Raw genomic sequence first — 11,582 nt, 5'->3', positions numbered from 1 at the left:
CATCTTCCTAGTAGCAATTCTAAGAGAATTAATGTTTATAAAGCACACTAGGATCCTAAGATGAAAGGTTCTAAAGAAATACAAATTACTAAACATCCCAAAAAACATGCTCATCATGTTAGGTTTAACACTAATGAGCAACATGAAGCTTATTCCCTGATGTCCTTCTCAGCTTTAGTTATTATTAAAGGGAAAAACAAAAACAAAAACAAATGTTATTGGCAAAGTCAGGTATTTAGAAGGCTAACACTCTCTAGTGCAACTTCTCTCTCTCTCTCTATCTCTCTCTCTCACACACATACAAACACAACTTAAGACAAATAATTTACTTTTTTTTTTCAAGAATTAACATATGACTCAAATTCAGACCTTTCATTCTGTTTAATACTCTCTTTAACTCACGACTTGTTACACAAGGTAGTCTGTTTTTTTTGTTGTTGTTTTGTTTTTGTTTTTTTGTTTTGTTTTTTTTTTACTACTTAGGAAGATTTAATTTTAAAGTACATGAGTTATTAAAACTGCACTTTTTAAAAATATTTTATTTATTTGACAGAGTAAGAGAGTACGAGCAGGTGGAGTGGCAGGCAGAGGGAGTGGGAAAAGCAGGGTCTCCACTGAACAGAGAGCCTGATGTGGAGATACATCCCAGGACCCCCAGATCATGACCTGAGTCAAAGGCAGATGTTTAACCAACTGAGCCACCCAGGGATCCTCCGTTTTTTAAAAGATTTTTAAAGTTGCACTTTTTGAATGGTATTTTGAGAAATATGTAACTGCCAAAGTTGTCTTTATTTTCTGCAGCTACATGAGAATAAAAACAAAATGGCTGAAATGGAATTGTACCCATTTCATACCTGCGGCATTTAGTATCTGAATGCACTGGGGCTACTCCCAGTTCTGCTACTTACAAGCTATATAGCCTCAGAGAATTTTTTTAAATGTTCCATATCCTTTATCTGTAGGAGTGGTTAAAAAACAGCATTCATCTCATAGATCTTGGTACATGGTAAATAACAATATGTTAGGTATTTCTGTTTTTACTATGAGCAGTATTGCTCTTACTTTTACTGCTATGAATACCACTACTTCTGTTGCTGCTACTAATATTACTAATACACCACTATTCCTGCAGCTGTTAATACTACTCTCACTGCTACTTCTACTACTATTACCCATAATATTCAATTAAAGGTCATCTCAAAGTATTTTAATTTGTCTTGATATAAGCAAACTTTAGGTTTTAGGTAAAGTTGTTGTCAAATTGTTATTTCTGTGCAGTAGGTGCCAACTGATTTTTTTTTCTTCCTTGCAAGGACTGATTGCATTATTTTCTTTGGAACAATTGAGCTTTCTGCCTCTGCAATTCTGTCAGCATAGACCGCACAGTGACATGGTAGACAGGTAGCAAGTCAAGCAGGAATACAGAGGGCACATAAGTTAACTGCAACAACGACAACTAATATTCAAACTGTCTGTCTTATTTCCCTGATGTCAAAGCCACAAGGAATCCTGCTTTCAGCTTTGTGAGGAAGCCAAATGTGTAACTGTAAACTTCAGGCTGTTATCAGTCAAATAAACCTCTTTCATCAGCTTTCTGAGAAACAGTCTGCAAACCTAAAGACATAATTTATTTCCATGAAGTGAGTGAATGTTTATTCTTTTGTTTTGACAATAACATAGGGATTTCCCAGATGAACAAGCCCTCCTATTAAAACTTGCTGTCTTACCCAATCTATGTTTGAAAAAAGGACCAATGCACACTTTTTGTCAGCGTGGAAAGTGAACAAACTTTGGCTTATTTGGACCACGAGGAAAGAAACTTTGTGTTTATGCTCAATTCCTTTTTGCAACACTGTTCTTTTAGATTTGCATTTGTGCAGGCAGATGGAGAGTGGATTCTGAGGAACTATTTGTCAGGAAGCCTAAATGGAAAATTGTTAATATTTAGAGAAGTCTAACTTCTGTGCCTTGGTTTCTTAATTTCTAAAATGAGATTGTCATAACATTTGGCATCCATGACAATAGGGCTGTTGGGGTGATTGGGTTAATAATTTAATGGGCTTTGATATCCTTGATTAAAAGGAATGATGTAAGGAAAAGTAATGAGTGCAATAACACTATCAAACAGGAAGAATCTCAATTTTCTTCTCTCCAATAACCCTGCAATATGGACCACACTTTTAAAGCAAGGTGTAATGGGTATGCTTGCCAAATTTCATGTATATGCGTTATACACTCAGAAGCCTATAACTGTGTATGCAAAATGGATAATTGCATACAAAATTGCCCATTTGTGTGTGCAATTACCTATTTTATGTACACAAATGCTTGTTTGAAAATCTGGCCCTAAAACTGTAGCAAGTAGAGGGAAAATTAGCTTGCACACATGGTTTCTGGAACAGAAATTATGGCCTGCCTTGACTATATAACTGCTGTCAACTATTTAAACTGTCTTCTTTTCAGAGTTGAATCAGAATGTATTTCCAGACTGCATAACAAGACAGTGTCTTGAAATATTTTTGTAAAGATAAACATAGAAACTTTTTATCCAGCTGCCATGAAGATGCTGATATAGATTGTGATACTAGCAACCAATGATGAGAGCTGTGTAATCACTGCTGGGTATATAAGAAGCTGTTATACATAAAGGAAAATGGAATCATTTTTGATCAAAACTGTGAAACACTATGTTTTTTAAACCCTGACTTTACTATGGTATAGGATGACTGAAAACAGTTAGTTAAATATTGGTCTATTTAAAGGTCGACTGCTTTGTTTTTTATTGACTAAGAACTGGTATTTATATATCTCTTGAAATTTCTTTGTTAACAAAGACCCATCTATGACCTAACTACTGTCTGTAGTATATAGAGATTTATGAAAAGGAAATGTGTTGTTTTAATGCAAACTCCTGTAGAGGAAGAGAGGTGAGGAGATAGGCAGAATTAGCATCATATATGTAGTGAGCATATAACTTGTCTCAAAAAAACTACTGTCTTTTCTTTCTATTATTATGTTCAGTTAGCTAACATATAGTAACACATCATTAGTCTTTGATGTAGTGTTCAACAATTCATTAGTTGTGTATAACACCCTGTGCTCATCACTACACATGCCCTCCTTAATATCCATCACCCAGTTACTCCCTCCCCCCACGTCCCCACTTCTGTAACCCTCAGTTTGTTTCCTGTAATACAGAGTCTCTCATGTTTGTCTCCCTTTTTGATTTCTTCCCATTCATTTTTCCCTCCCTTCCCGTATGGTCCTCTATGCCACTCCTTATGTCCCTCATATGAGTGAAATCATATAATAATTGTATTTCTCTGCTTGACTTATTTCACTTAACATAATCTGCTCCAGTTCCATCCATGTTGATGCAAATGGTAGGTATTCATCCTTTCTGATGGCTGAGTAATATTCCATTGTATATATGAACCATATCTTCTTTATCCATTAATCTGTTGAAGGACATCTCAGCTCCTTCCACAGTTTGGTTATTGTGAACATTGCTGCTATGAACATTGGGGTATATGTGCCCTTTCTTCTCACTGCATTTATATCTTTGGGGGTAAATATCTTAATAGGGCAATTGCTGGGTCATAGGGTAGTTCTATTTTTAATGTCTTGAGGATCCTCCACACTGTTTTCCAGAGTGGCTGTCAAAATCACTTTACCAATTACAGTGAGATTCTAAATGTATTATCCCATTCATTCCTCTTAACAATTCAAGAAGAGGGTAGATGAGTTAGTAACAGAGTCATCTTTAGACATAGTAAGCTGAGTTTCAGTAAGATTCTTAGTCAACTAAGAGAATTTGCCTTGTAACTGGTGGGTCCATAATTCTTTTTTTTTTTTTTTTGAGTCCAAAATTCTGACCAGATTTTGTAAACTGCAAAACCAGGTTCTTTCTCCACAGCACTGCCAACATTTCAATAATTACATATACACAGAATGAATAATAGACACTAGGTACTCTTACCCTCTATCAGAAACATCACAAGTCCCTGGTGACTAAAATTGTTAAAACCACAGGGATATCTTGAAATGATTTAATATTTAATCTTTAAAAGAAAAAGCTTTATCCAAAAAAAGGTACACCTTCCATTCACTTGCTATAGACCCTCTTACAAGCAGAAATATGGACTCAATTTCTGTAAGTTCTCTTACTCTCAAGTATAAATTTTTTCAGAAGTCAGGGACAAAATCTCAAACTACATGTATAATATTGAATGAGGCATGCTCAATCAATGGTTTAGTATTATAAGGCAGGCTTATACTTATATTTCTATCTTGGTAACTTCAACTGTAGCTGAGAAGATTTCTACTGATATGACAAGAAAATTGTTATTGAGGAAATACAGAATCTAATAGCCCATTTGTGTAGCAGAAATCACTGATAGATGTGAACTCCATGACTTAGGAGCCATTTTCAAGTTTAAGATACAATTTCTTTCTTTTTTCTTTTTTTTTTTTTTCATTCAGTAAGAATCCATAACTTAATTAGTGTTAGAAACAGTACAAATTTCAAAACAAGATGCAGTTATTCTTTTGAAACACCAAAAAATGTCCTCCTTTTCAGATGGTTACATTATTAATTCCATAATAGCATTTACAATATCATTACTGTTGTTCTTCAGGAATCAGACTGCCTTTGCTCATGACACATTTGCTTGTGACACGACTAATGCTATGTAATTAACCTCTGCACCTGTTTCATCAACCTCTCTGTCTTCACTCTCCTCTTGTAGAGTTGGAGTCATGTGTTTTCTTGAATGTTTGAGATATCTTCACCTTGAAATTTAAATTTCTCAGCAGTAGCTAGTTGTGCTTGCTGAGATAGATCTTCAGTCTTGGTTTCCCCCCAAAATTATGCAAGTGCCTGAAGCTGGGTTATTGTAGACATCTAGTTTTGTGATGACAAAGAGGATATTCTAAGATTTCCAGATAGCGACTCTATTACCCCTGTAACCTGTTAACGATCCAGTTTATACAGAGCCTTCCATGCTTTCTTTTCACTCCAGCTCTGTTTTGCCTTACTGACTGGTTCTCCATCAGTTTCAGCTGCTGCTGATAGCTGAGCTTGTTGTGTGGTTGCTTATGTGGAATCTTGTTCTTCAAGTTCTGGTGCAGATTCATCACTGTTGGATTCTGTTCCAAATCCTGTCTCAGCCTGGTGCTGTGGCAACTCCTGCTTTGTAGCAAGAATAGTTTCTGTGGCTTCACCTGGCATTTTGTGCAGGGAACACAGAACCAAGATGGAGACAGAAAGAGCAAGACATCTTTTCATTCAATGTATGGACAAAACAACAAGCATGTGCAAAATAGAGCACTCAAGATCTGCAGAATATCCCTTAATGGGATTTAAGCTGAAAAGTTTTAAAGTTCATAATATATAGATAATAGTTTTCTTTTTTTTTTTTTAGATAACAGTTTTCTGATACAAAGCATAGTGTTTATTATAAAGCTGAGTAATTTACATCCTGCAATTATAGGAAATGACCACTTATATGGTAAACTAACAAATTTTAGCATAATAATTAAATTAGTAAGAATAAATTAACCATGGCTATGTATTTTTTAAATTGCCAAGAGAAATACTTTAAAAATTTACATAGTGTTTTTAACCAGATTCTTTATATAAACATTTGTACATTTCCCAATGGGTGTTATAATTTGTGACAGTATATAGTATTTTCTTAATGCCACCTTTGAAAATTCTCAGATTTCAGGAGAACATCTTTTTAAGAGGCAAACATTTATTTTAAAAAGTGTCATTCAAATATTGTCATTTTTATCTTTGACTTATCTAAATTTACCTCCTGGTTTTGGAATAAAGCAATATACAAGCAAATAAAGACATTTAAGTAATGAGTGAAATGTGTATGTCAAGACTGCTATATTAATGTATAATTTGGTGGAAAATTATCAGAGACCGTTGTCAAAGACCAATTTGCAAATATAAATGATATTAATTACATACAATGTAATTTGTTTCCTTTTATATAATATTATCCTTAAAAACATTGCAAACTATTATGTTTGTCTTTTTTATAAAAATATGCTCATTCACAAAGAAAAGAAGTAAAGATAATACCAACTATTGTTGAAGAAAATGTTCATGTGTGCTTGATGAAACATCCTAATGTAGGGGCCTGGTTAGCCAGAGGGAGCTGTTTGGTTGTAAACTTAGATTGACCCCGCCCCTCCCAGAGGAACTTGCTTGCAGGTCCCGGATATGGGGGTGGGCCAAGCTGGATGGAGACATCCAATCAGTGGGGTGTACATATATTTACTGTGGTGAATTGAAATTCAATTGGTCACCCATATTGCCAACCGAACATGACTGTGCAGTTTTCCCTGTGTGTTGCAATCTCATTGGCCACCTGTGGGTGGGCCGGGCTCAACTACCTCTATAAAGGTTAGTCTGTGAGGTTGGGCGAGGGGAGTAGTAGGAGCAGTCATTGGGGGAGTAGTAGTAGTAGTTGTTGGGGTAGTTGTTGGGGTAGTCGTTAGAGTGGCCTCATCTGGGGAGCAGCGGCCCCTACCAGTCGGTTTGATTTTCAATGCTTGGTGCAAAATAAAGCTTTGCTTGACTTTCGCTTTGCATCAATCTCGTTCCTTTGATACGGACCCTAACACTTTTAGTAATTTTTATTTGGGGAGTTTAAAATAAGAGGCTCAACATACTAACTATAACTTAGAGTGTGTTAACAATTAGGAAAAAAAAACACACAACACTGAAGTTACATTAAGAGGTTCTATTGAAAATAAAGCCAGGACTTAACTGAACTTGATTGCTGAGGACACAGTACTCATATGGACAGGATTCGCTTCTCTTCTATTTCCATGACTATAGTAAGCAGTCTTCATCAGCAAAACTGGACACTGAAAAGGTGCCCAATGATAATCATTATAAATCCATTCCTACAACTGAAAAATACAGCTCAAAGTACACATCTTACTGACAGTTCAGAAGCATTCATTTATACACAAAGCATTATGTTATATTATTTGAATAAACAGAAATATAAGAAGCTTGCTGAAAAAAAATATACAAAGATGGAAAACAGAAGGGTTTACAAGCCTAGAAAATTTTTAACATTTTTATAAAATGTAATTGGAATTGCTTTGTACAAGTGAGATTACACCAGGCATAGAGAAGATTGACGGGGTGAAAGTAAAGGCCATAATCTAGCTCTTGTCATCTTCCAAGTGTGTTTTGTAGAGCATAAGAGATTTGTTTTCTAGCAATATAGTTTAAAACGAGAATGTATGGGCTTTAATCTGGATTGTGGGGGCACTATTATTAACAAAGGTACAGTCTAAATGAGATAACACAAGAATGCTCCCCAAATCCCTGTCATATTCCACCAACCTGTGGTTATGGATTTACATGTACTGGTTTTACACCATCATCATGTATGCACATGTAATGAGAAGAGCTATTTCAAATTTGCATATCTCATAAATGGTAAAATTCCCTTGGTCTTCTCAACATTGCCTCTAACTCTTCTTCACCCTTGACTGGATGACACACACACTTTGAACACACATGCACACACCATCAAAACTGCAGATAGTTCAAGCATGAGTTATCTGTTGTCATAATAATGCTATGTAGCTCATATGTCTCAGTAGCCTATACTAATAATATTGCTTATTAAGTCAGTGTGTTCATTGGAAAGTTCTTCTTGTATTGGTTAGCTTGGCAAGGCTCATTCATAGATCTTCAGGTCAGCTGGACAATTTTACTAATTTTGGCTCTCTCTTATAACTGAGACCTCATCTGGGTCTATTGGACTGAAAAGTCTCTGCTCCACATAGTTTCATGTCCTCCAACAGGACAGCCTTAATTTGTTCTTATGTAAGAGACAAAGATCCTAAAAAAAGTAGTAGAAGTACGTGAAGTCTCTTGAGGCCTAAACTCAGAATAGGCCCCTCATCTACTACATTTTATTGGCCAAATATTGTGGTAAGATTAGCTCAGATTTAAGGAGTTGGAAAATAGCCTCTTAATTATTGATGGGAGGTGTTATAAAATCACATTGCCAAGGGCCTAGACACCAAGAGAAGTGGAGAATTGGTTCATTTTTGCAATCAATTTGGCACAATAATATTTTAATAAAAGAAGATATGAAAGATTCAAGTGTCATCAGATTTGAAATTCCTCAATTTACAAAACTTCTGAACACCAATGGAACAGACTTTCAAATGGAAGACCAGGGCATATCTGCCCCCAGATATCTGCATGAATTCCTGTTTAAAATTGTTTACTTTCTCCTTAAACTTCATCTCTTTAGAGAGGCCTTGTCCAACCACCACCTTCATCCTAACTAAAATTGTAGACCCTATTCAGACCCTAACCCTTTACCCTGCTTAAGTTTTTATTTTTTTCCATAACACAATTCAGCCCCTGACACACTATTAATGTTTGTTTTTTACCTGTCTCCCCTAACTAGGAAGTAAGTTCCTTGAGTCCAGGAACATTGTCCATCTTGTCCATTCTATATTCCTAGCATTCGGAACACTGTCTGGCAGTGGTGCCTGGGTGACTCAATAGGGTTAGTGTCTGCCTTCAGCTAAGGTCATGATCCCCAGGTCCTGGGATCAAGTCCCACATCAGGTTCCCTGTTAGTGGGGAGTCTGTTTCTCCCTCTCCCTCTGCCCCTCTCCCTGCTTGAGCTCTCTCTCCCTCAAGTAAATAAATAAAATCTTTAAAAGAGAGAAAGAGAGTACTGTCTTACAGAGTAGATGCTCAATCAGTGTTCACTGAATTAATATCTTAATAAACCGGGACAATTGAGGTTCCATGGCCACTGCTTTAAGAACCAGGCATAATAACCACAAAGCCTATTGGTAGTTATATTTGGTTCTGACTTGGGCACTGGCATATGATAGAACCATATCTCTGTTTCTGAGTTCTCTTCAATAAGTCTTTACTAATTCTGCTGTACTAATTCTGTTTCGATCCTGAAGAATTATGTTATCTCAATGCATTCTATTTTGATTCCTGCCCCAGTCAAGCCCTTAGTTTTACCTAACTATAAATCTATATGGTTCTCATTTTGTGAAACAATGTTTTTTTTTTTTTTTTGCTTTAGGAAGATGTTATGGAATGGTGGAAAAGATTGCTTTCTGAGCATAAGGACCTGGTTTAAAGTTCATTTCTGTTTTGACTATAACTTTTGAGGTTACTTACCCTATTTGGATTCATTTTTCTTTCACCTATAAAATAAAAGATAATGTCATACTTAAGTTTATAATCCCTTGATGGAAACCCTGGTTCATAAATGTGGACTGCCAGTGGACATAATTGTACTAGATAATCCTCCCCAGTCATTTCTGATTGGGCCAAATCCAGCCCGGATTGAATCAATCAGCCACTCTTCTTATCCACCCCATCCTTGAAATGGAAAGTGAGGTTTATGAACTTTGGATCTGTGAATTACCATCTTCTACAATGAAGACTGAGTAAGAGAACAATTCTAAGAGTTAGAAAGATAAAGCATGTCCTCAGGAAAAAAAAAAATCAGAGACAAGAAATGGAGGGAAAGTATCACCTTGTTTCCTGATAACTTCCAACTTTCTCATTCCATTTATTTTCTGAGGTTTTTCTATACACATCTTTGTGTGTCATAAAACATTCCTTGTTCTAAATAATGAATATCCCATTTCCTTATTAATTTAGTTTGTTCCAGTTACTTACAACCAAAAATTCCAAATAAATATACTCTTTGAGTTGTTGCAAGGACAAAAGACATAAGGCCTGAAAAATGCCTAGCAAGCAAATTAAATTTTCATTTAACTCTACTGGAAATATGCCTATCCCTAACTCTAATCTGCTATTGCTCTTACCTGACTTAGTTGAGACTGGGAAGTTTGGTGGAATGAACTGTCTGAAGGTCTATTTAATAATGGATTTATACATATATGCTTTGATCCATGCACTAGTAAAGGAAATATACTTACTTTTTCTTTCTTTCTTTCTTTCTTTTTTTTTTTTTTTTTTTCAAGCAGGCATGCAGAGATAGATTGCATCTGTTCTTACCTCCCTAGCAGCACTGGAAGCAGGCTCCCTGGACCAATATTGCTTATGGTTTTAGTAGTACTGGGGTGCAGAGACAAGTGGGAACTCCTGTGACCCCTGAAATGGTGGCTGGGGACATGCTCTGCAGGTGGGAGATGGCAGAGGGGAAGTCTGTGTGCTCTGTCCAACCCAGAGGGGAACAGACTGAGGCTTCTCTCTGAGATGGAGGTCTGGGTGCAGTTTGCTTTCCTCTAAACCTCCAAAGAACTGCCAAAAACTGCCAAGGGGAAAAAAAAAAACCCTCCAGAGAACAAAAGCTGAAAAACCAATCTCCTCAGAGCCCAGCCCCTTGATATGGGGGCAGGAGAACTCAGCCCAAGCAAGACTGCCTGAAAAACAATGCACAGTCTCTTCCCCAAGAAAGCCAGCCAAAAAAACGAGAGGACAACCACCATGGGGTCCCCATAAAACTGTAAAATCCCAATAGCAGGGGAAAAGAAGATATTAAGCTCCTGGTTGCCCTAAAACCTGTATATCTCATAGATACAACTTCTATTTTTAATCCGTTCCCACTATTCTCATTCTTTTTAATTTTTAAAAAAAATTAATTTTTTAAAATTTTTTTAACCTATTTACCATCACAATGAGAGGTTCAATAAAACAAATTCCAGAGTAACGTTTAACTTGAACTTTTTCGATACATATACCTGCATTTTTCTTTTGTTTTTTTTTTTATTTTTTTAATATTCATATAGAGAAAAGAGAAAATTTGTGGGGTTTTTTTGGGTGTTGAGTTTGATAAGTTCTTTATAGATCTTCAGTACCAGCCCTTTATCTGATATGTTATTTAAAAATATCTTCTCCCATTCCATAGGTTGCCTTTTAGTGTTTTGATTATTTCCTTTGCTGTGCAGAAGCTTTTGTCTTGATGAAGTCCTAACAGTTCATTTTTGCCTTTGTTTCCCTTGCCTTTGGAGATGGGTCTTGAAAGAAGTTGCTGAAGCCAAGGTAAAGAGGTTACTGCCCGTGTTCTCCTCCAGTATTTTGATGGATTCCTGTCTCACAGAGGTCTTTCATCTGTTTTGAGTTTATCTGTGTATATGGTGTAAGAAAATTGTTCAGTTTCACTCTTCTACATGTGACTGTTCAATTTTCTCAGGACTAGTTATTGAAGAGACTGTCTTTTTTGCATTGTATATTCTTACCCAATTTGTCAGAGATTAGTTGGCTGTAGAGTCGAGGGTCCATTTCTGGGTTTTCTATCCTGTTCCATTGATCTGTGTGCCTGTTTTTATGTCACATCATACTGTCTTGATGAGTACAGCTCTGTAATATAGCTTGATGTCTGGCATTGTGATACCACCGGGTTTGGTTTTCTTTTTCAGTGTTCCTATGGCTATTCAGGATCTTTTATTGTTACAAATTATTTGTTCTAGCTCTGTGAAAAATGTCAATGGTACTTTCATAGGGATTGCTTTAAATGTGTAGATTGCTCTGGGTAGCATTGACTTTTTAACAATATTTGTTCTTTTAATCTGTGAGCATGGGATCTTTT

The 11,582-nt window shown here is 36.2% G+C and overlaps 1 pseudogene across 1 annotated transcript; it reads right to left on the bottom strand.

The window, feature by feature from the left end:
* Nucleotides 1-4,583: 4,583 nt before the first annotated feature.
* On the bottom strand, nt 4,584-5,230 carry LOC308337556 (nascent polypeptide-associated complex subunit alpha-like; annotated as a pseudogene). Its single transcript has one exon. The product of its transcript is annotated as a nascent polypeptide-associated complex subunit alpha-like (transcript).
* Nucleotides 5,231-11,582: the final 6,352 nt, after the last annotated feature.

Source organism: Martes martes (assembly GCF_963455335.1).
Source record: "Martes martes genome assembly, chromosome: X".
Classification (NCBI taxonomy): domain Eukaryota; kingdom Metazoa; phylum Chordata; class Mammalia; order Carnivora; family Mustelidae; genus Martes; species Martes martes.
This window is presented reverse-complemented; position numbering and strand designations above follow the sequence as displayed.